The sequence below is a fragment of the Dermacentor variabilis genome, chromosome 7 (assembly GCF_050947875.1).
Source record: "Dermacentor variabilis isolate Ectoservices chromosome 7, ASM5094787v1, whole genome shotgun sequence".
Lineage (NCBI taxonomy): Eukaryota > Metazoa > Arthropoda > Arachnida > Ixodida > Ixodidae > Dermacentor > Dermacentor variabilis.
The window spans coordinates 49,013,555-49,039,356 of NC_134574.1; positions in this window are offsets into that span (position 1 = coordinate 49,013,555).

The window sequence follows — 25,802 nt, forward strand, 5'->3', positions numbered from 1 at the left end:
GAACAGGGAATCGACCTTGACAACGTGGGACCTGTTCCGTACCGGCTTCCTACGCACCTTTACAAGCGTCGTGCGCAAGGAAAGGGCTGAAGCTATGCTAGATGCCCGAGTGCAGCTGCCAAACAAGAACGTCGCCATCTTTACGGAAGAAATGAGCCGTTTGTTCCGCCACGCCGACCCGGATATGGCCGAGGAGAAGAAAGTCCGCTTACTGATGCGTGGTGTAAAGGAGGAACTTTTCGCCGGGATGGTAAGAAGCCCACCGAAGACCGTCGAAGAGTTTCTTCGTCAGGCGACGAACATCGAGAAGACACTGGAAATGCGGAACCGGCAATTCAACCGCCGCACGAATTCAACAAGCTACGCCAGAGTTCAGTCCCTGGCCACCGACGACCTGCGCGAGACTATCCGAGCGGTCGTGCGAGAGGAGCTACAGAAACTGTTCCCGTCATCACAGCCTCAAGTGGCTTCGATTGCCGACGTCGTACGTGAAGAGCTCCAACAACAACTCGGAGTAGCCCCTGAATCGCCGCAGCCTCAGCCGCAAGCGATGACATACGCCGCCGTCGCCCGCCGTCAAGGTCCCCCTCCGCGACAACGCTAGGGCCCTGTAACGCCTAAATTCCGTCGTCCGCCGCCGCCAGCACGCCCACCCGTCGCCCAGCGCACCTACGCGAGGAAGACTGACGTTTGGCGCACCCCGACCACCGCCCACTTTGCTATCACTGCGGAGAAGCCGGGCACATCTACCGCCGATGCCCATACCGGGAGATGGGACTCCGAGGGTTCGCCGTTAACGCGCCGCGACCACAGATTGGCGAACGACCTCGCGATATCGCCGACTACCTCGCCGCCACACAGTGGAACCCTCGACGACCGTCCCGTTCGCCGTCACCAGGCCGCTACCTGTCGCCGCAGCGCCAACCATACACCGGCCCAGCCCGGGGCCGCTCTGCGAGCCCATATCCGGAAAACTAAAAGCAGCAACCGATGGAGGTGCGGTTGCTGTTCGTCGAACTGACGAAGATCCTCCGCCGCCGACGAAGACGACGAAGAGACCATCTCGACGACATAACGACACGCCGCCGTCCCCACGAAGTCAGGAAGCCAAGACTACACCGACGAAAGACGACTTGACGACGCGACGTTCCAACATCAGTTCAACACGACGCAGCCGTGATCCAACGCCAAGACCTAACTGCAATGCCAGACAAAGAACAACCGACCTCGACGTGCTTCTCGACGGCCACGCAGTCACTGCCTTAGTCGACACAGGGGCTGATTACTCCGTAATGAGTGGACACATCGCCGCCCAGTTGAAGAAAGTTAAGACCGCATGGGAAGGCCCTCAGATTCGCACCGCTGGAGGACACCTCATCACGCCGACTGGGATCTGCACGGCAAGAATAACCATTCATGACCGGACTTACCCTGCCACCTTCGTTATCCTCCAACAGTGTTCACGAGACGTCATTCTCGGTATCGACTTCCTGGACCAACACAGCGCAATCGTCAACCTGAAGTCGAAGTCAATAACGCTGTCGGAAGTTAAATCAATGCCGCCGGAGAGCCCTCGTATTCACCGCGCCTTGAGTGTGCTCGAAGATCAAGTGAGCATCCCGCCTCGCTGCAGCATTGTTATTTCGGTCAGCACCGAAACACCCGCTGACGTAGAAGGCGTCATCGAAGGCGACCAACGTCTACTGCTAGACCGTGAAATTTGCGTCGCAAGAGGGATCGCTCGACTGCATGGAGGGAAAACTGAAGTGTTGCTGACAAACTTCAGCCAGGAGTTCAAGCACATCAACAAGGGCACGACGATCGCGTACATCGAGGAAATTCTGGAAACAAGTAATGCGTTTGTCCTCTCGGATTCCGCCGCATCTACCCCGACGACCATGGTTCCCGAACCAGACTACGACATTAATCCAAATCTCCCTATGATTAAGCAACAGCAGCTCAGAAGTCTGCTCCAACGATACAAAGGCTGCTTTTCGACGTCATCGAGGATTCGACAAACACCAGCCGCCAAGCATCGCATAATCACCGAGGAATGCTCTCGACCACTCCGTCAGAGCCCTTACCGAGTTTCGGCGCGAGAACGTGAAGCTATAAGAGAACAAGTCGACGAAATGCTGCGCGACGACATCATCCAGCCGTCGAAAAGCCCGTGGGCATCCCCTGTTGTCTTGGTGAAGAAAAAGGACGGAACCCTACGTTTCTGCGTCGATTATCGTCGTCTGAACAAGATCACGAAGAAGGACGTATACCCCCTCCCACGGATAGACGACGCATTGGATCGGCTCTGCAACGCTAAATACTTCTCGTCCATGGACCTCAAGTCTGGCTATTGGCAAATAGAAGTCGACGAAAGCGATCGCGAAAAGACCGCCTTCATCACCCCAGACGGCCTCTACGAGTTCAAGGTTATGCCATTCGGACTGTGCTCGGCGCCTGCAACGTTCCAGCGCGTGATGGACACGGTTTTAGCATGATTGAAGTGGCAGACCTGTCTCGTATACTTGGATGACGTCGTCGTCTTCGCCGAAAATTTCGACGTTCACCTTAGGCGGCTTGCAACAGTACTAGAGGCCATCAGGTCATCAGGACTTACTCTGAAGCCGGAAAAGTGCCGCTTCGCTTACGAGGAGCTTCTATTTTTAGGCCACGTCATCAGCAAATCTGGAGTCCGCCCCGACCTGCAGAAGACAGCTGCCATAGCAAAGTTTCCACAGCCCATCGACAAGAACGCAGTGCGTAGATTTCTTGGCACGTGTGCCTACTACAGGCGATTTGTCAAGAACTTTTCACGCATCGCTGAGCCGCTGACGCAGCTAACTAAATGTGACGTCGAGTTCAAGTGGGAAACGCCGCAGGCCGATGCCTTTCAAGAACTCAAACGACGCATGCAGTCGCCGCCCGTACTTGCGCACTTCGACGAGCACGCCGATACCGAAATCCACACTGACGCCAGTAGCCTAGGCCTCGGTGCCGTCCTAGTCCAGAGAAAAGATGGACATGAACACGTGATAGCTTACGCTAGCCGGTCGTTGTCAAAAGCGGAAGGCAATTATTCTACAACCGAAAAGGAATGCCTCGCCATCGTTGGGGCTACAGCGAAATTTCGCCCTTACCTATATGGCAGGCCATTCAAAGTCGTCAGCGACCATCACGCCTTGTGTTGGCTAGCGAATTTAAAGGATCCCTCAGGACGGCTGGCACGGTGGAGCCTCAGACTACAAGAATACGACATCACTGTAACATACAAGTCCGGACGAAAACACTCAGACGCCGATTGCCTATCACGCGCCCCCATTGACCCGCCGCCGCAAGATGACGAGGATGACGACGCCTTCCTTGGAATAATAAGCGCGGAAGACTTCGCCGAACAACAACGAGCGGACCCGGAGCTTACAGGCCTCGTCAATTATTTGGAAGGGCACACCGACGTTGTCCCCAGGGCATTTAAGCGCGGATTATCTTCCTTCACGCTTCAAGACAGTCTACTCGTGAAGAAGAACTTCTCACCAGTACGCGCCAATTACCTTCTTGTTGTCCCGTCAGGACTTCGTCCAGAAGTATTGCACGCCCTGCATGACGATCCGACCGCGGGACACCTCGGATTTTCCCGGACACTATCGAGGATACAAGAAAAGTATTATTGGCCGCGCCTGACCGCCGACGTCGCCCGTTATGTCAGAACATGCCGAGACTGTCAGCGACGCAAGACACCGCCGACAAGGCCAGCCGGATTACTACAGCCAATCGAGCCTCCTTGCCGACCATTCCAGCAGATCGGCATGGACTTGCTGGGACCCTTTCCGACGTCAATAACCGGAAATAAGTGGATCGTCGTGGCGACGGACTACCTCACCCGCTTCGCTGAAACAAAAGCACTGCCGAAAGGTAGCGCAGCCGAAGTGGCGCAATTCTTTGTCGAAAACATCCTGCTGCGACATGGCGCCCCAGAAGTCCTCATCACCGACCGAGGAGCGGCCTTTACAGCGGAGCTCACCCAAGCCAGTCTGAAATACAGTCAGACAAGGCACAGGAGGACAACGGCCTACCACCCGCAGACGAATGGTCTTACGGAGCGGCTGAATAAGACCCTCGCCGACATGCTAGTGATGTACGTCGACGTCGAACACAAGACCTGGGATGCCGTCCTGCCGTACGTAACATTCGTTTATAACACGGCGGTACAAGAAACACAGATCACGCCGTTCAAGCTGGTCTACGGCAGGAACCCGACGACGACGCTCGACGACATGCTGCCGCACGTCACTGACGAGGAGAACCTTGACGTCCGTACCTACCTCCAGCGCGCCGAAGAAGCCCGACAGCTCGCCCGCCTGCGGATCAAGAACCAGCAGAGGACCGACAGCCGACACTACAACCTCCGACGACGCTTCGTGGAGTACCAGCCCGGTGACCGTGTTTGGGTTTGGACCCCTATACGCCGACGAGGACTGAGCGAGAAGCTTTTGCGTCGCTATTTCGGACCGTACAAGATCATCCGACGTATTGGCGCACTGGACTATGAGGCCGTGCCAGACGGTATTTCGCTATCACAGCGGCGCCGCTCACGACCTGAAATAGTCCACGTTGTGCGACTAATGCCCTACTACCAGCGTTAATGAACTTTCGGACTTCGCGTAACTCACGTTTGGACTTTGTTTCTTTTGGTTGTTACTTATGTTTAATAAGTATCCTTTTGTGTTTCGCTCTCTTATATTTGTAACATCGGGACGATGATTTTTAAGAGGGAGGTATTGACACGTGTACTTATCTTTATCGGGCAACCACGTTTCGCCGCCTAACAAATGTAATCGCACAGCATGGGACGCGCCTGCACGTATCCGAAGGTTCTGGAAAGTTATCGATGCTTCTATCCGCTGTCTGTCGTCGCCGAGACTTATGTTATCTGATTTCATCACCTGACGCGAATGGTGTAGAACTTTGTGGAAGGCAGGCGGGTCCGAACGATTAGTCTGGAACATTCGACGACTGCTCTTTAAAAGCCGACGCGCTTGATCCGCAGATCAGATTTCCGATGATCGCCGACTCTGTCCGCCGCTTTCGTTGTGCTATAAGTGTAACCTGTTTTATGGGCACAGGTTCGCCCAATAAAATCTAGTTTTGCCTTTCACAGTATTGCTGCTGTGTTCTTAACGTCACCACCACGTGACAATATGATGACGTGCGCACTGCTTTCATGGCAAATTCTGCTGGCAAATTGCATGACAAATGAGCAAAGTGTTCTGTCCATTTGACGATGCTCCGTGGTCATGTGGGGAAGGATTACAAAAACGGCCATGGTCCCCTTGTGCGTTTGGAAGAGCTCTCTACGGCGCCGAGGTACTGCAAAGCCATCATCAGACACTTGATTCCGTATTCGTTGAAAGGTCTGTTCAACGATGGTTGCTACATTTTGCAGCACGACCGCCGTCTGGTACATAAAGCCCGTTTTGTGAGCGCATTACTCGATAAACTTGCTGTGCGCCAGCTTGAGTGGCCTCCTTATGGTGCCAACCTGAATCCTATAAAAGATGTGTCAGACATTCTGAAACAAAAGAAAAAAACACCTATCGACAATCGTTAACTGCAGACTCACTGCTTATGCGTTCTTGCAGGCACTCGCACAAGAATGCCAGAGCCTTCTTTTTCGACCGCGTATTATTAACACTCTGTACAAGTCGATTCCAATACGAATTAATAAGGTGTTCAAAAACGGGGGGCATTTGACATCGTACTAAGGCTTTACTACATTTGCAGTGGCATTTCTGCAATGCATTTATGAATAAATTTGTACAGGGTCATTGCCTCCGATTATTCCTCATTACTCTAACGGCAAGCACTGTCGTAGCGTGTTGGCGTGGGCCTTGTGCTGCTAAAGAACGGGGCATATGAATTAGATGGCATCAGCCGATCATTGGGATAAGGGTGAAATGCAAGCACGCCGTGTACTCAATTCATGTGGAGCCCACCACGACAGCGTGTCACACAATGCCGTGGTTCTACGCGAAGGGTTTGTTTATCTCTAACAGTGCCTCAGCATTTATGCTCGAGCTACCATCAAGTTCCGATAAAAAGCAATTGTCAAAGCAGCAACGATAACTGTCAACAAAAAAAAAAACATCATCGCAACCCTAAACCAAACTGATGCCATCCGAAGGGCATGTACGCCATTAATAGCACTTATGTCGATATGCTGTTCTCGAGACAAAAGCACATAGCCTGGCAGCACAAGGTCTCGTCACGGTAAAAAATAAAGATATAATATATATGTCCTGATTGAAAAAATATATAGGCTATCGATTAAAAGACGGATGGGTCTTGGCGGAAGCACTGCTGTCGATTGCAGCTGCCGTAGACGAATTGTCCGGAAGAGGCAGTTGGCCATGGGCTCAAGTCATTCATAAGCTTTCGCGGTCGTGTGTACATCAGATATTTTGACGGAAGCGGCATTGAATCTGGCCACCACGCCATATTACATGTTACAACAGAGACCACTACTATATGAAGAGGCCCGACGTCAATCTACTGGCGATGCGAAAGTTTTCCTTGAAGAAAACACGAGCAGCAACAAAAGCAATGCCTGAGCTTGCGACAGCGAAGGAGGACGCTATGTATGAGCCTGATGCATTTTAGTCGTGAAGGGCGTTATGACCGTTCTTGTGCAAAGACTGTTTTATCTGAAACCTTGGTTTTCGCACTTTCTGGTTACGCGCATGCTCGTAATTTCAAAATAAATAAATATCTCTTGGTGAAAAATTTGTAGGCTCTTGCCTTTACTACTAGTCTATGCAACGAACTAGAAATATTGAGAACACATAATAAGTTTTCGTATAATAATAATTCACTTTAAACATGGTCACACAAAAATTAGAAAATGTTCTGTTTTCTTTGCTTTTGGAAACATAATTTGATTTCCGCTTATCGAATGGCAAACATCTTAGTTAATTGTACAACAACATGCTTACTTGGCTACATTTGTGAGAAAGATTTTTCGCATTGCTGTATCCCATTCATGATTTATGAGTGCTGGTGTAACAGCCCAGTTTGCGTAATTTTCCTCAATAAAAATAAGATAAGCTTTTTCAGTTCTTGAAGCACTTGAATATTATATAGAACTGTCTTTGCAAGGTAAACAAAAAATCATGTTAAGGTCAAAATTTTTAAAATATTTTTAAAGGCGGTGACACATTTAAGGGTATATATTTTACTTCCTCCGGAGCAGGAACTATTTTGGACTTGCCAGTCCTTGTGCTAATTATTTCAAGCTTTTCTCGCTGCATTTAACTGATTATGTAGAGGCGCTATGCAGGTGGAATTTCTTGCCGCAATCGGAACTATAAGATAAACGCATCTCTGCTGTCTCTTCTGGGAGCTGCCTCTTTGCCTCGACAGTGAGGTTGCTCGCAGCTGTCAAAGCTTCTTTCGTTCTTGAGAATTCATGGATAAATGAACCAGCAGTGAAACTGAAAAGCACATCACTGGGTTTTGTGACAATGTTGTATGTATTGATTCTTTTTACAGAAATGCTTGTGCTATTGCAAGAATTTGGGGGATATAGTACCGCAGGCTATGCACATGGCGTGCGTTTATCGGGCCACCTCCGGAAACCATAGAGTACCGAATATTCGGGAGCTGCGGTGCTGGTGCAGAAGTGCTGTGGTCTGAGATAGGACTGAGGGGATGGTATCGAAGGGCAAAAAAGAAGGATCACCTGAACCCTGCTGGACCGGTATAGCACGAAAAGCCTTGTCTGTTGCTTATCATTGTCAGCCTTGCAAGAACGTGCTAAGTGGGGGCCGGCTCACAAGCTCTTCGTCAGGAAGAGTTACCAAACGTTCCAGGACTTTCTCCGTTTGTGGCAGTGGTCAACACGTACGCTAACCCAAATCTGTTATGACTTATGTTTTAAAGGCATCTCCTACGTTCACATGCAGGGTTTGAACTTTGAACCCCAGTGTTTAACCATTTTTTGCGAAAGCAGAAGGATAAGCTTTCAAATAAAAAAAAAATGCTCAGAAACGTTTCAGCTGACATCCACATTTACCGAATCCTTGTTATCGTACGACTTAAGAGAAATGCAGGTTATGTGGTTGAGAGACCCAAGTGTGGGACAGCCTGTGTTTGGGTTAAATGTTGAACAGTTCACGCTGGTAGTCAGGAAATTGTAAGGCCGCATATTCTCTTTCGTGTATAATTTAATCGGCCACCGTGCAACGAAAAGTGTACCTCGGCGTAGTCCGCTGATGCCAAGAAAGGAAACACATGAAGTGGTTCATTAACGGAGCAATTTCTAATCACCATGCACATTCAGTGTTTAGGTGTTATAACATCATTGCCTCGTGCACGGGAAAATTAAAGGCTGCAACCATTTAGATTTGCATTGGCATCTCCATTACCAGCATGAGTGGCAGCGGCCTTTTTTATTTACAGTGGGGAACAATGACAATCTCCAATAGGTCATCCCAACCATCTACAAAGATGATTTTCTTACGTCAGGTGACTACAGTCTATATCTGTCATTTTATAATCTCCCTACACCGTCGAATCCTTTGCCGTTCGTAGCGGCGACCTCCTTTTCTGGACGCCCTTCATGTTATATGTAATAGGCCACATGGTATATGCTTTATGCACACATAAACAGTGCAGCCCCACTTTCTCCTTTTTATCAGAAATAGAATAAAGCTATACCTTCATTTCTTTTATCATTGATTCACCCATAGTCCGCTTTCTAAACAATACGCGTATAATTCTGGATCGCATATCTAAACAACCGAATTCAACTGCTCCTCATATATTTTTAGCCAACCTGCAAGAATTACCCGCGTTGTTTAGTAGTTGTGAAATACATTATTTCTACACTTTTATTTTCATATCTCCATCTTGCGATAAGGCCTGAAGGATCCTTGAGATTCGCCAGCCAGCTGAGAGAGTAGTATTCGCTGACGACGCGGAAGGGGCGTGCGTACCAATACGCCGGAACTTCTGGATAGCCTGTACGACAGCCAGATATTCCTTTTCAGTTGCTGAGTAGGTTTTTTTCAGCAGCAGACAACGCTGGGATGGCATACGGAATAACGCATTCAACACCAGCTTGAAACTGTACGAGTGTCGCTCGAGACCAACGTTACTAGCATCAGTATGCACCTCTGTGTCGGCCTCGGTGTCAAAATGACCAAGGATCGGTGGTGTCTGTAGACGTCGCTGAAGGTCGTGGAAGGCGTCGGATTGGTGCCGGGCCCGAAACAGATGTGACGTCGTTCTAGATAAATCATTGCAAAGGTTAGGCAATCTCAAAAATATTGGGCACACAACGGCGGTAATACGCACAAAGCCCGCTTTGTCTTCGGAATCGGGAACACAGCAATGGCCATGGCTTTGTCAGGGTCAGGGCGAACACCGGTGCTGCTGACAATATGACCTATAAATTTAAGCTCCTCGTAGCCAAAGTGACATTTTTTCCAACTTCAGAGACGGTGGTGCGGATGGATTGAAGAACTGCCTCAAGCCGCTGGATGTGTTGTTCAAACGTGGTGGAAAAAAGCAACTACATAGTCTAAGTAGAGTAAATACGAGTGCCACTTCAGGTCAGATAAACCTGTGTCCATCATGCTTTGAAATGTGGCCGGAGCAGGACACAATGCAAAAGGGAGAATCTTAATTTGATAGAGACCGTTGGGTGTTAGAAACGCCATTTTTTCCTGGTTCCGTTCGTCAACTTTAATCTGTCAGTACCTACTACGCAGATCCATTGAAGAAAAGTAACGGGCATGTCGCAGGCGATCGAAAAAGTCATCAATCCAAAAAAGGGGGTGAACGTCATTTTTTCGTGATCATGTTCAGTTTGCGATAATCGACACAGAATCGTAGTCAACCGCTTTTGTTCTTAACTTGTACAAGAGGTGAAGCCTCTTGTCCATGGTTGAATGACATCATCGTCTAGCATTTGTTTACCTTGATGACGAATAGCACCCTGTTCTGTCTGCGACACGCGCTAGTCGTATTAGCGAACAGGTTGGGCGGTCGGTTCAGTGACGATGCTGTGTTTAGTTAAACAGGTCTGTTCGACCTTCGACGTGGTGGCGAAAGAGTCGCTAAATGACGATCACACAGTGAAGAGCCTCTCCTTTTCGGGCTGGTCTAGCTGTGGGTTGACGTTTATGTGACTGGCCAAGTCCACATCGCTGGGTTCCGGAGTCAAGATTGTCGCTACCGAAGCACAGGCGTTGGACTCGGCCACCGTTTCAAAGTGGGCCATGGTGGTATGCCTCGCAAAGTGCTTGTATTCGCCACTGAAGTTGGTAACTAGGATCGTGGTTTGCCTATTTTGGACCTCGACGAGACCTCGTCCGACGCCGAATCTTCGATCAAGAAAAATGGTGAGGTCACCTTCGGCGATGCCTATTTCTAGTTGGTCTTGGGGGCATTCAACGAGAACGAAGATGCTACTTCGAGGTGGTAACGTCATGCATTCATCGACCACGCGTAAAGCCGTGTGGTGATGTTCATCCTCCACACTCGAATCAGAAGAAACATAGTTAGAAAAAATCACGAACAAGTCACGCAGGTTAATGACCGCCCATATTATCGGAGAGAATCCATGCCCAGTATAGCCATCCGAGAACACTTGGGCAGCACAAGGAAACACGCTAAGAAGTGTGAAGTGGAAATTGCAAGTCTGGCGGTGCATCGTCCAGTGGGTGACGTGAGACGACCTCCAGCAGTAATCACAAGTGAGCCGTCCCACGCTGTCAGCACATTGCGTGGCCGAGTTGGCATGAGCTACTCGTAACCTAGCAATTAGCTTCCCTATCGACAAGTGCAGCTACCAGATAACCATACATGGAAGCAGTAAAAGCAGCGGAAGTTCTTTTCACAGATTCGAATGAAGGAGTCAGTGGTACGTCGTGAGGGGGTGGCGTCTACGGAAGATAGTTGACGGTTCGCATGACAGCGGCATCACCCTCGGATGTCGTCATTCTCAGTTTCGCCGGCAGGGGCTTCTTCCGTTGACTCCAGCGGAATCAAAGACGGCTCGAGCGCGGTTTGGTGACGCGTTCCGACGAGGTTATGGCGACCGTCACTCTATTAGCTGCGGGGCAGGAGGAAGCCGGTTACTTTATAAGTATTCCTCGATTTCGTTCCAGCATTCGCCATAGCGCGGGCAACGGGCGTTCTGATGGTAATCCCGCAGACCATTCCGTCGGTAATGGCAGTCGCGATACATGTGACCAGCCTCCCCACAGTGGTAGCACAAGGACGTGTTGCCGGGAGCGCGCCATACTGCAGACTTGCGCTGACCAGGATGAAAGGCTGCTTGCAGATACGTGTGGTGGGTTGAACTTGAGAAGCGTGGTAGAATCCCATCAGGCGGTTGCGAGAAACCGCCTGTCGATGTCGCGCAAACCCGAAGAGCATCCGCATACGAGAAAGTTGGGTACGTGTTGGTGGCGAGGGATGAACCACTTTGCTGATTTCCTCCCTAATGACGTCCGTAAGAGCCGCGGCACTCGGAGGTTTCGCAGCTGATGCCTAAGACTTCTGCAGTTCTTCTCGTACAATTTGACGTATTAGTTCGGTGAAGGAAACCCTGTCATTATTTGCAGGTATGAGAGAGCATGCAGAAGCCATGGTGGTCAGGTGTTTATACTGCGAGAGCCGCTGCCGACGCATACGTTCCATGGCTGTTGCCTCACGAACAAACTGAGACAGTGTTGTAGGAGCACTGCGCACGGGGCCCGCGAGAAGGTCTTCTTTTACGCCTCACATTACGAGACGCGCCTTCTTGTCTTCTGGCATTAGTGGGTCGGCCCTACCGAACAATTGTGTCATTTCTTCGACGAACATGGCGATGGTTTCGTTCGCCTCTTTCTTTCCTTTCGGGGATGCTGAAGGCGTCGCGAAGTAGTGGGTAAACGTCCTGCCAGCTGGTAAATGAGGCTTCGTGCTTCTTGTACCATACTCTTGCCGCGTCTAAAATGGAAAAGCAGACTTTCTTCAACTTACGGCGATCGTCCCAGTCGTTAAAGGCGGCGACCCGGTCGAAATGACCCAAACAGTCTTCAACGTCCTCAGAGGCGTCGCCGTGGAACGGGTTAGGCGTGCGAGACGCGTTGACAATGCATGGTACAGCAGCATTTGGGATCCCATCAATTTGGCTTGCGGTTGCTGCTGACATTTTCCTCACGGAGCTTGCCAGGGGACTGTATTGCGGTGGAGCATTCAAAGGACTCAAAGGAATGCTTGTAGGCGATGGCTGCTTCGATAGATTTCTGCGGTCCCCGAGGTACTGGCGTCAGTAGCTGCTGGTTCAATAGCAGTAGGCATGAGGGGGATGCGCCGCCAGCACCTCCACCGCTTTGTCGCGAGAGAAGAAGGCAAGCAGTCAGTTCCAAGCGAACGGCCGTTAACTGTTCGTTTCAGCAGTAGCTACCACGCACACTTCATCATCGGCTCCTAGCGTAACTAACATGTGCCAATACACACACACACACACACACACACACACACACACACACATATATATATATATATATATATATATATATAGGTTACCTGCCGGTCATCATTATACAGTTCTTGCCATGTGCACAGCCACTCATTTATCTTCTCAAGATTTTGAAAACTCTTTTGCAATTTGCTTGGTTTCATAAGTCAGCTACAGTTTCTAGACACTGTTAAAAAATCTTAGACTCTTGATCCCTGGCCGATCTATGGAAAATTAACTTATTTTTTAAATAAGAACTTTTAAATATACCCTTTCTGAGAGCTCTGCAGGAGTAATAATTGCTGTTGAATATGTGAAGGTGGCGTAAAAAACTTGGATGGCATTAAACTTTACCTTTGAGACTTGAACGCGATAGCCTTCAATGATCCCTAACTGCTCCTCAGGCTTTCCGGCAACTGCAGCTCATGTAACCGCACTGTTCGACGCGTAAAGCAGGCAGCGAACACTGCTCATTAGGCTGAGCCGTATGGGTGAAACGCGGCCTCCTGCGTGCGTTGAAGCGTAGGTTGTGCACCGCCGCACCAACAAAATTACATCTTTGGCGGTTTATGTTTTTTGCCTCAGTTTTAATATTTTGACCTTAGAACATCGAACATAAAAGGAATGCGCTGCCGGTGTTCTTTATTTTTCTTGTCATTTGTCTCTGGGGGCTGTAATTTTCAAAATTCGGCGGAATAACTTCGCCAAGAATGTGAGACAAGGTATGAACAACGTTCGTGGCAGAATAATCTGGAAATACCGCTTGTCATATAGCAAGGCGTGGCCTATACATGTACAGAAAAGCAGAAACCTAAAATGTTCCCTCACAGACAACTTCGCGTATGCCGACACTGACACCGTATTTTCTGCGACTTTGGGCTGCTAACCTTATAGCAATAAAATGTGTTTCAGGAGTGAAAAAGGGATGGGATCAGTCGTCCTGAAATGTACATTCTAAATATTTTAACACGTAGTAAGCGCGAAACGCGCTCCTCGGCATCATATACTTCGTTTTGAGCACCAGGTGACTCAAAATACGCTTTGTTTTCTTCATCCATGCGTGATGCGGGCAGATCAAGCCGACATTTGCTTTTTTTTTCTTTACGCGTAATGCAAGATTCTATGCATGAGAACAGGAAAACTCACGCTAAGGAAAAGCTCGTGTTGCCCGTCGCACATCTCCTTATCACGCATATATAAATCCTCACGCATGTTCCTAAGGGTGCGAAGCGGCGAGGCTGTTACTCACTTCTGATTTGCTGATGTGATTTGTGCTTCCTTTCTTTTCTTTTCTTTTTTTATGCAAATGCATTGAAAGGTGGCGCTCGCTTCGGTAACTTTGGCAAGGAAACGGGGTTAGAGCCGCTGGAGCCATTGTCTGTGTAGCAGGCACTTATGCTTCGTGTCTGCCTGCCTTTCAAGTGTGTACTGTACGGACTGCTCGCTTTCTGGAGGTAAAAAGGGGTGAAGAAGGAACAACGCGACGCGTAATTTGACATCGATTGACCGTCGTGATGCGCGGCTCGATAGGTGCAAGAACACGGAGTATGACTGCCCGGAGTTGACGCGTGACATGGCGCCGCTCCCTACGAACTCCAACATGCCGGCCGGATGGTGTTCTTACTCTGGGCACCCACCTGCCTTTCGCGGACACTTGGAATATCTGGGCAAACAAATCGTTTTCTAACGTCCTTGTTCATTATATGTTTCAGAATTATTTTCCGAATGGCGAAGTTTTTAGCGCATTGTGTAGAGCTTTCTGTTGAGTTCTGAACTTCGCGTTAGTGTCGGGCCAAGTTCTCTATGTAGCTTCTGTTTCACTAGGGTCGTGCGGCCATCCGAGAAAATTGACAAGAAAGAAAGGAGGAGTGTTGCTCTCGTTGCCGTGGCTGTAAGTCGTTTCTCTCCTTCGCCGCATGGTTTCCGCCGGTCTCGGCGTCTTGCGCTCGACAGCTTTGGCTAGCTGACACCTAATTTGGCGGCCGCGTTGCGCTTCGCGTCGGTGGCCATTTTCGAGCGAAGAGGCGCAACACTGCCGGTGAAGGAAACACCTGGCTTCTCGCGCGTGGCAGTAAAAAGGCGTCTGCTGCCTCCGTCCTCCGCAATGCGCGTCGAAAGTGACGAAAAATATTGTATAAGCCAAACTAAGACAGTCGGCACGTACGCTAAAAAAAAACAAGTTTGTACTGTTCTTGCTGTCCCACAACGCCGCTATAATTAAACAAAAAAAAAGAGTCACGAAGTTTCGCTGAGTGTGCACTGTTATGTGTTCGTGAAGTTTAATTCCATGTTTTGTTTTTCAGCTTGCCTTTGAAAGGGAGTGGAGATTTTCAAACACTGTCGTAAATATTGTAAAACGCCCCCAGGAAAATTCTGCCAGCAGCGGTGACACTGCCATCCCTAGCAGAGTTATAATACCCAGGCGACGGCACGTGCCTGCGGAGCAGGCTCCCAAAAAGCGTCCTAATTTAAGGGATGAGGAAAATGTTTTGTCACAACCAAAGTTTCAGAGGCAATACCAAACGCCTTCATTCTACTAACACTACACATTTTTGAGCCTTGTATAATGAAGATTTAGTGCCGCACTTACAATGGGAGGCTTGTCGATAGAATAAACTTTGTGAATTTCTAGTTTTCCATGAAGCAAAATTTGTCAGTGATTCATTCCGTCACGTGCCACTTTATTTTATTAATTTTACCTTTGATACTCGAGCCGTTTTGGGACTTGATGTTGAGAAGGCCTTCGACAGCGTTCTACATTCGGATATCCTAACCTCGATATCTCGGCTCAATAGTTAGAAGACAGAGACATTAACCTATATACAAGAAACGGTTGCCGTATACCCAGAGTCGATTCAATCAAGGTCTTGGGCATGATCGCTCAGTCAGGGGGTACAAATGACAAGACTATACGCAAGCTAATTGCTAAAACTGAAAGTGCTGTTCGTTTAGTGCGGAGGGTATCAAATCGGCATCATGGACTCAAGGAGGATAAGCTCATACGACCAATGCTTGCCTTCATTCTGTGCCACTTTGGATACGTGGCAGCCATGCATCGATGGAAACGGGCAGAGCGGAATGAATTGAATGCACAGCTTAGGAATATTACCAAGCGGGTTCTCGGGTTACCCGTATACACTTGTACAGAGCGCTTAATGCAGCTTGGCATTCATAACACCCTTGAAGAGATTGCAGAGGCCCAGGAGTGCGCACAGCTAACTCGCCTCACATCAACGAAAGCAGGGAGATGCATCTTGCAGGAACTCGGATATCACCCCGACAGAGTAGCGGAGGAGTTCTCCGACGTTCCTCCGTCGATTCGTGGGAACATTACGGTCGCGCTATACCTAGGAACGTGCACCCCGATCATAATCGCGGTAGAAGGAGGGCAAGGGTGGCCGATCTTCTTAGGCAAATACACAGTGATCAGCGACCGGTCAGCTTTGTGGATGCCGCTTCTTGTAAGGGACGTCGGGCGTTCACCATCGTCACTGTTGATGGTCGGCAAGGAATCACCAATGCTGCCTCTTTTCTGTCGAGGGACTCCGAAATAGCTGAACAAATGGCTATTGCACTAGCCCTGCTGGATATCTAACGGGATGCCATCTATAGTGATTCAAGATATGCAGTCAGAGCATTTGAAAAAGGCACCATTTTCAAACAGGCCCTCAGATTTATTGGGGGCAAGGCAATCACGCACCACTTATTTATTGGTTTCCGGCACATCAGGGTAAGATAAAGGGTGCTCCTCCCAACCTCAACGAGTCGGCTCACGGGGCTATGCGTGAACTTGCCCACCGCGCTACCCTCGACCAATCAGAAGCCGACTCCCCAGAGAACAGGGACACGCCCTCCACCTACGACAGGATTACTAAACACTACTATCTCAGCCCTAGAACCTACTTTGTTCCTCATCCGCGCTTCAATAGAGCTCAAGCATTAACGCTCCGTCTACTACAAACAAATACCTATCCCAATCCCTGTCGCTCACATATAAAGTCTATCCGGATATTTACACCAATGCTACCTGCCACGATTGTGGAGATATAGCCATGTTAGACCCCATGCTCTGGCGGTGTGCTCGGTCACGCTGTATCATCGCAAACAGCTCGGCCAGATGGGAAGCGGTTCTCCGCAGCCCTCTTCTGGCTGACCAACTCTGGGCTGTCCAGCAGGCTCACGATGCGGCAGAGAGGCTCAGCCTTCTGGTTCCCACGTGGGATGGGCCCGCTTCCTGAAGACTCATGATGTGCAGGACTTCACTAAAGTTTTACCATACCATACCATACCTTTGCCAGGTTTAATGCGCAGACATCGTCGGCCCGTTCACGGTGTGCGGCGACGCGATGCAGCTTGTATGCGGCAAAGAGCCCAGAGAAATTTTAATGGTGCAACCGCAAACAGCACTAGAAGAAACCTTGGCGCTTCGTTTGTGTGTGTGTTACGTAAACGATGTTACGTATCCGGCTGTTGTCGGCTAGTTGTTAGGCTTCGTTCAAGCAGTTGTGAGATGTGCCGGGATCGACGAAGTTCCATGGGCGGAAAAAAGGCTACGCTATTTGTTGAAGAAGCTACACTTCGTGTGAATGAAGTATAGAGCAAAGCTCACCTGCTGCTTCAAAGCGACATAGGGAGTTCATCTGGAGCCGATTTTATAGTGCCCTTTCTTCGCGGATTATTCTTATAAGACCGTTTCATCGGGCGAGGAGGATAGGGCGCGCGGAGAGCCTTTCCTCCTCTCTGCCTGGCGCGATCCGGCGCGGCGCGGCTTGAAAGTATTTCTGCCGCGTGCTTCGGAATGATTTCCCGATGTTTTAGATTTTACTTTGTAAAATTTTCGCCATGTTCGTTCATATAAGGTCGTCAGGGAAGCCGCTCGGTGCATCGGTAACTACTGTAGGCAGAAATATGTCTTGGGGGGGGCGCAAAAATGTGACGCGCATAATCAGCCGCGGTGTACGCGCATTATCAGTGGCGGTGCGTGTATGTGTTGTTTACTATTTTGACTATATCGATTTTAATTGAACAAAGAAAACCGGCGTCTCTGTATTACCAGCATTAAATAGTAAATCAGCTCACTGTCTGATCGAATGGCGTAGCGAGTAAAACATAAAACATCAGAGCACATGCTCGTGCACGGCCAACCTAAGGCAACCACAACACATCTGAGCAGCTGGCGCCATCAAATATTTGTGATACACTGGTATCTTTCTCACACATTTCAAGTCTAGTATGCTTGAAATTACCAGACATATGTCTACGCTAGCCTTGCTGCATGAGGCCCATGGCGCTGCTCAACACAAAGATCACTGCGGTTGGTGAGCCAGCACGATACATATATAAGCTGTGTGCTTCGGCGTTGCCTTTTTGACCTGTATACAGCCATAATATATGAGAGGGTTCGCATAAAAAGAATGCGATGGCTGTTTCTGAGGACAACATTTCCGTAATACGTGTGAGTGCGTCGTAGAGAACTTAACGAACACAACCGAAAAGAAAATTCATACTGTTTCTCTAAAAAGCGAGAGAAAACGGGCTAACGCCGCACAGCGTTTATAAATATATAACCACTGATGCCGTATGCTTGGACCATGCACTATATAGAACAAAGACATTTGTAATCCAGCACTACTACTGCTTAGGACTCTCACGCAGTTCGTAAACAGTCGCTTTGCTGGACAAGCTTAAATCAGACTGTAAGGTATGCTGCTATTACCAGCCACAACTATTTTATTCATGGGTGGAAACCACATCCATCTAACCAAGTAGTCACGCAATGTAACCTGCAGCGAGCAGTTTGAACGCTGGTCAAAGTATAACAGCACAGCTCCTATCGTAGCAGAACGGCACCCACGCTGCTACGATCATCACGTATGTTTCATGGCTCCTAAACCGCAGCTTAGAAACAGAGGATAATACTGCAATAAGGTCACATTAGTTAGTAGAACATTCGGAAATACGCAATTGATATCCGAGGCTTAATGTAGGCTCAAATATGCGCGCACACATGGCGCTGCGTGTTCCGTCCACCTCAACGCCAGCAGAAATTCCGGCCACGACGCCTTAAACCACTTCACCACGTCTCACAGAACCGTTTACTACGTAGAAGACGCACGTCATACTAAACAGCCCGCACGACCTCGCAAACAAACGCCAGAACCTACCGCCGAGCGAATACCTGCCATGCAAAAGACCGCTTTCATCCAATCCAGTATGGCGCTGCTCATAGGCGGCGCCGCGGCGTTCACAATATGGCGGCGCCTACGAAAAAACGGTCTATATAAGGAAGCATTCTTGTAAGTTATTATGAATAAAATGTTTTACTGGAATTTAGAATTCGTTTAAATTACTCGCTATATTTTTCTCATCAGCTTTTATTCAATATGCAAAGCCTCACAGCAATCCTCACAGAATTCCTCACTTAATTTTTTGATAAAAGTATATCAGAGGCTGAATTGTAGGAACTGTTAGGTGCACTTATGCAAGATGCTTTATGATATTTTGTCTTGCACAGGCTTCAACGGCTCTTGGGTTTGTCACAACCAAAGTTTCGGTGGCAACCTAAAACGCCTTCATTTCGCTAAGACTACTCAGTTTTGAGCCCTATGTAACGAAGCTTTAACGGCACAATTGCAATGTGCGGCTTGTCGATCCGTGACTGGCGCGCTTCCTAACGCTTGGAGAAGGTAAACGATAGCATTCTGACTTACTTGATGCGAGATTTCCGTCCTCTGTAAGGTACCTTTCTGACCGCCAGAAATCATTTCAAAAGAAAGCTGCATAAAGATAATATTTGCTGTGCCGCAATTATTTGCGTGGCGGCTGCTTTAAGAGTATACTGATGTCCGCCAATAAATAGCTAATTACAAAAATCAACTTTCAATTTTCACCTTGCGCATGTGGAAATTCGAACACTGCACTACGGCAGCGTAACAGGAGCTTGTTAGCTGTGCTATAAGTATGCAATGCGGCTTATAGTACAGTACAGATAGTAAGCATAAAATAGCACACAAGCTTTCACTTATTCACTGGCTACTCTCCATGTCGTAACCTAACGGCACATATTTCGGGCTCACACACAGCTCACGATCGGCATTGACTCATTCTACATGTCGACATTACGGAGTCGGTGGTATTTCAAGATGCAGCTCCGAAACGATGTTAAAGTAAGATGAGCACCGCTGCCACTGTTTTCATTTAGCTAGGCAGTCCATATATAGGAAGATGGTAATATGAAATTACGAGGTTTTAACCACAAGTGAGCAACTTGTTGTCCCATGCTATTGTTTTAAAGGCGAGAGCAATCAATAAGCGTCGACAGGCCACATTTTTATCCTTTGGAACCCTACTTGTTGTTCAGCATATACGCGCGAAAACATACAATGACGCATTGCCGCTCTTGATTTCTGCGTAAGCCTACTGTATGTACCGTTATGTACAATATGCAGAGAGTAACCAGCGAATTAGTGGAAGCTCGTCTTTTATTTTATCCTTACCACCGGTGCTACAAACCGCATTCCGCATTTATAGTACAGTTAGCAAGCTCCTGTTACGCTGTTGCAGTGCAGTGTTCTGGTTTGAATGCAAGATGAAAACTTAAAGTTGATATATGTCATTAGCAACTTAAAGGGAAGCTGAAACGGTTTTCAATTTCCATGAATTGCTGCGATTGGGAAGAACAGACCTAATAATTGAGGGTTCCGAAATTTTTTTCTTCGTTTTGTTAACATAAGGGGCGGAAATCGCGTTCTCAATCACCCCAGCGGACACGCCCCCATCGCTTCCCGGAGCGCCGGGTGAGGTGGTTGCCAGAGGAGAGAACCGGCGAGATTGACGTCATTCGCGGGGACCGAGCTGTCGGACCGGCATGCTCGCATGTGCTGGCATGCCTCTTTCCGTCCTGCGCTTTACTGAACGACGCTACGAGAGATCTGCCGCCGCCGCCGCTCACGTTTGTTTTCTTTTGCAATTTTCGTAAACTTTTCTTTCCTTCTGTGCTGCGTGAGTGCCTACAGCCAAGGCCACACAACATGCCCTCTTTCTGTGCAGCATTCGGCTGCGCGAACACAGGCGATCATTAGCAGCCATTGCCGTCTGGTAACACAGTTTTAGCGTAGCCGGATAGCCTTACGACAAATGCGGAAACGCGTTGGTGCTAGCGTTGCTATAGTCCGTTTCATACATCAGGTGCAACGCTGTGGAGGCTTGAGATACTTCTTGCAGTGGCTGCGTTCGCACTTAGAAAGAGTTCGGTGTTTGTTGACCCGATTTTCGAGAAAATGTTCCATATATAAGCTCAGTTCTGAATGAAAAAAAATAATTTACCTATAGAAACAATCCGTGTACTTATTCGGCTGCTAACACGTTCTTTTAAATCAATTTTCTTTTCGGTATTTTTAATTGCAGCCCGTCGCGGCAGCTTCACGTGCATGCTCGCGCGAGCAAACGCCGCTGGCACGCTGCGAAGCACAGACGGAAACGCGCGCAGTAATAAATTTTGGTGACCGGACTTCGTGCGTAGCTTCCACAGCGTTGCACCTGAGGTGTGAAATGGAGTATAGGATTGCCTAGTGACGTTCGACATACGGTTGCAGTTATCGTGTTTACCACACGGCGGTGCTAAAACTGCCTAATATCTTTAATATTATATGGGGTTTTACGTGCCAAAACCACTTTCTGATTATGAGGCATGCCGTAGTGGAGGACTCCGGAAATTTCGACCACCAGGGGTTCTTTAACGTGCGCCTAAATCTAAGTACATGGGTGTCTTCGCATTTCGCCCCCATTGAAATGCGGCCGCCGTGGCCGGGATTCGATCCCGCGACCTCGTGCTCAGCAGCCTAATACCATAGCCACTGAGCAACCACGGCGGGTCCTAATATCTTCATGTCAACACTAGCATGGAGCACGCATACCGATTCTTGATCGAGCCACAATCGCAGTCGTCGAACCATAGTATGAATATTGCACATATAATATCTCTGGCCATCTCTGGATGTGTATGATAAGCAATTTCCATGACTGCACCTCGGAGCACTGCATGTGCGCGCTTTGAAAAGCGGCACTTATGTTCGCGATCGTGTATCAACACTAACGAAACCACGGGACTTTAGACAAGCAGTGGCAAGGTGCTTGACATCGCGGAATTGCACCCGTGTTTATAATCTAATGAGAACTTAGTGCTTCGGCGTTCTTCCAGCAGCAAGTTCCCAGAGACAATTTAGCACATTTTCTCTCCCGTCATTGGAACGTGGAGCTACATGAAAAAAAAAATTACGTACCAGCTAACATTTCCAACGCGCGAGAAGTTGCACACATTGCTCTCGCTGTTGGCACACTCAACATCGCCGTCGCCTCCATCGTTTTCCGTATCAGCTGTCGGTTCGAACATGTACGGCGAAAATACAAGCTGTCCGAAGCAGTGACAACGCTCCATAATGCTTACAACTCAGCTATGAAGCCAGAATAGAACAGGGTGCTACGCTCTGAAACGGCGGCGCCGACCGGCGACTGCCGCGAATGTCGTCACAGCGGCCCCGACCAATCACGGGCAACAGCGGCGTTCGCGCGATGCCCTGAGGCGCTGGTGCGCGTTTTCTTGAAAAAACAGCCGCTTGCGTTTGTTTCCGCCCTTTTTGAACCAGATATTCGTGTTAAGGGGACTCAAAACTGTATAATGCCGCAGACTACTCATTTTTTTCGAAAAGTGTTTCAGCTTCCCTTTAATGGTGGGCATCGGTATACTGCCCAAGCAGCCACCACGCCCATAAATGCGGCACAGCAAATATTTTCTTTCAGCTTTCCTTTGAAATTATTTCCAATGGTCGGAAAGGCACCTTACAGAGGAGGAGAATGCCGCATCAAGTAAGTAAAATTCATATATCTTTCACCTTCACTAAGCGTTAGGAAGGTAACCGGTCACGGATGGCAAGCGTGAGCGCATAGTGTGGAAGTGCCCTATGCCTAAAACAAGCGTGCATGAAAAGAGCCTTCCCTCAGACTTCGCAAGCGTTATGCATCCCGCTAGTCATGCTTAGGAAGCGTGAGTTTTAGCATGAAAGCACACCACGCTCAGAACAAGTATACAAAAAATCATCGACACTCACACTTGCTGAGTTTGAACAATTTTATAGTGTATCAATTATGCTTCCGATGAACCTAACTGTTAGTTTGACCTACCAATAAGACTGTAAATCTTCTAGCGTGGCGAAATTTGTATCACGAATAAATCAGAAAAAGAAAGATGAACACTTCCATGCAGACATTTGGTGCTCCACGGGGCTATATGGTTAACTGTTTTAATGATTAACTGAGACCTACGTAGATGTCATTCCATAAAGGTACACATAACGATGGAGTAGCAAGTTTTGTGCATCAGAATGTACGGCGAGTAAAGCGAGCAACATTCTGCATATTAGTTTAGAACGCTGGCCTATGCAAGATCTAGAAGGTTCATAGAGGGTACAGGACTATCCAGTTGACGGTATACAGAAACCACAAATGTCTACGGTAGTGCAATTTTAACTGAAAGAATGTAGCGACCCACCGAACATCGAGGGCGGAAACGCGCGATGCATGAAGCGTTGAGGCAGCCAGGCTCCTCTTTCGCGCCTCCCTACGGACGCGCCGTGCTAACTAGCGGCGCAGCCGCCATGTCCGCGTGTGGGACAAATGCCGTATATATAACCAGTGAAGGTTCTCAATATTTTCATACCGCCGAGCACCAGAGAAGTAGGTTGCACGTAACCCACGACCCAGGTTGGCGTAAAAGATACCGAGGGGCAAATTCTCTTGGATCGAGTTTAGCGTCAATAAGAGTAGCACATGCCCTGTGTCACATACGTAGGACCCGATTTGGTCCGCCGGTCTTTCAAGCCTTAGTTCGCCATATATGGAATGTATTACAGCAGACAGAACCATAAAAAGATAAACAGAGAAAATATGAATGATTCAGCACTGCAGTTGCTGCGAGCGTATAACCAATGAAAATAAATGTATAAATCATTTCAATAGTAATTATGCAAGAGGCCTGTCAAAATCTTCACATTCATATCAAAATACATAGAGTTCACGGTTACCGCTCCTACGCTTTAATTGAAATGACACATCAATGTTACATTCCTTGTTGGCGTTTGCTTGATAAAACGCGCGGTAGTGTTGTTTGCCCAGTTCTTCTATACTATGTCTCACAAGTAACTTCAAGTGCTCTGTAAAGTAAGAGGTTTGCATAGACGACGTCCTGGTGCGGATACGCCGGTACTTCCGGGAGCACCTGTCTCGTTATTGGTCGCGTTAGAGAGCTTCATGTTTGCCTGGCACATGATGCCCTACAGCAATATGTGAAACTCTAGGTTTTTCTGCATGAACATTGTATACCGCGAGTTACTGTGGCGGATATCACCGGTTACCTGAATTGCCAACGAAACAGCCATTACTTAGCAATGTTGTTTGCGAGAGCAGCCGAGGTCACCAGTTTGAATCCTAATTCGCGATTGCTGCTGGCTCCTCACTGTAAAAGCAAGAACAAAATGGTAAAATTCGTCATCGCTCATTATCACCTCGCAATGAGGGCGAATTATTGGATAGTTTTAGACGTGACTATTCAGATACGCTGCCTAGATCTAGCTAGGACTACAGAGGCAGCGCCGAGAAGTAAGCGTTATTTGATGACTTGTTTGAGAAAGAGGACCTTAGTGTTGAAGCAATGAACGACAATCTTGCGGGCATCATTAAGGAGTGTGCAATAGAAGTCGGTGGTAACTCCGTTAGACAGGATACCAGTAAGCTATCGCAGGACACGAAAGATCTGATCAAGTAACGCCAATGTACGAAAGCATTTAAACCTACAGCTAGAATAGAACTGGCAGAACTTTCTAATTTATTCAACAAGCGGAAGACAGCTGACATAAGGAAGTATAACATGGATAGAATTGAACATGCTCTCAGGAGCGGAGGAAGCCTAAAACAGTGAAGAAGAAACTAGGAATTGGCAAGAATCAGATGTATGCGTTAAGAGACAAAGCCCGCAATATCAGTACTAATATGATGAGATAGTTCAAGTGGCTGAGGATTTTCATAGATATTTATACAGTACAAGTGGCACCCACGAAGACAATAGAAGAGAGAATAGTCTATACGAATTCGAAATCCCACAGGTAACGCCGGAAAAAGTAAAGAAAGCCTTGGGAGCTATGCAAAGGGGGAAGACAGCTGGGGAGGATCAGGTAACAGCAGATTTGTTGAAGGATGGTGGGCAGAATGTTCTAGAGAAACTACGCAATGCCTCATCACCTCGAGCGTACCGGTATCTTGGAAGAACGCTAACATAATCCTAGTCGGTGATGTGCACACACGAGGGCTGTTTAAACTCAAATTTTTTTTCTTCAGAAGCTAGGCATTTGAGGATATAGCTATCTTAGTGAAAAATACGGGCTAATAAATTACGCCGCCTCCAAACACTGGGCAAGAAGAAAGCCGCATTTAGGGGTAAAATCTTCCTGCAATTTAGTCGTACGAAAAATTCAGTTGACTAGATATGCAAAAAAGGATGAAGTGCAGCAAATGCGCGTGTTAGAAGTTTTCATCATAGATAGAAATGGTGGCTCTGATTTGTTTTTTAAGGGCCTTTTATCGTGAACGTGGCCGTACATTTCTGGACGTCGTGCAAAAAAAAAAAACATAGTTCAGTTCTTCTTCAGCGATTTCACAAATTACCTTCTATGCTTTGTCAATAAACTAAACCGCGCATCGTTAAAAACATTGTAATAAATTTGGACCATATGTTGCTGTCTATTTAGTCTTTTAGAAACTAAGCTACCACAAATTTCATTGCCTTTGATAGCTCCATCTACACAATTTACTGCCTATTTAATTGTAAGAGTTGTGCCGAATTTCAGTAACATTTCATTGTACAGCGGTGAATATTTGCCAGTTTTTTATCCACACTTTTTTGTCTGTTTGCAGCTCTTGCGCACTCATTTATATTAGCATGAGTTATGGCATCACCGCTGATGGAATTTTAAACAAGTGCGCCATAAAATTGCACGTTGCGGTCCACTCTCTCCCCTACGCCATTTTCGGCTACATGCGCTCCTCCAGCAACGCAGTGTTTGTACAACAGAACCAACAGTGTCCATCGAAACGCGCTTAGTCTGTTTGGCTACTTACGGACAGTCTTTAACAACTTCCATTGCGACATAATAAACGGGGTCGCTGCTCCGGTTTCTAAGCAGATACCGCTCCACTCGTCACTTCGAACCAATTTTCGTGCTTTTGATGTCCGCGCTCTCGGTCGCGCACG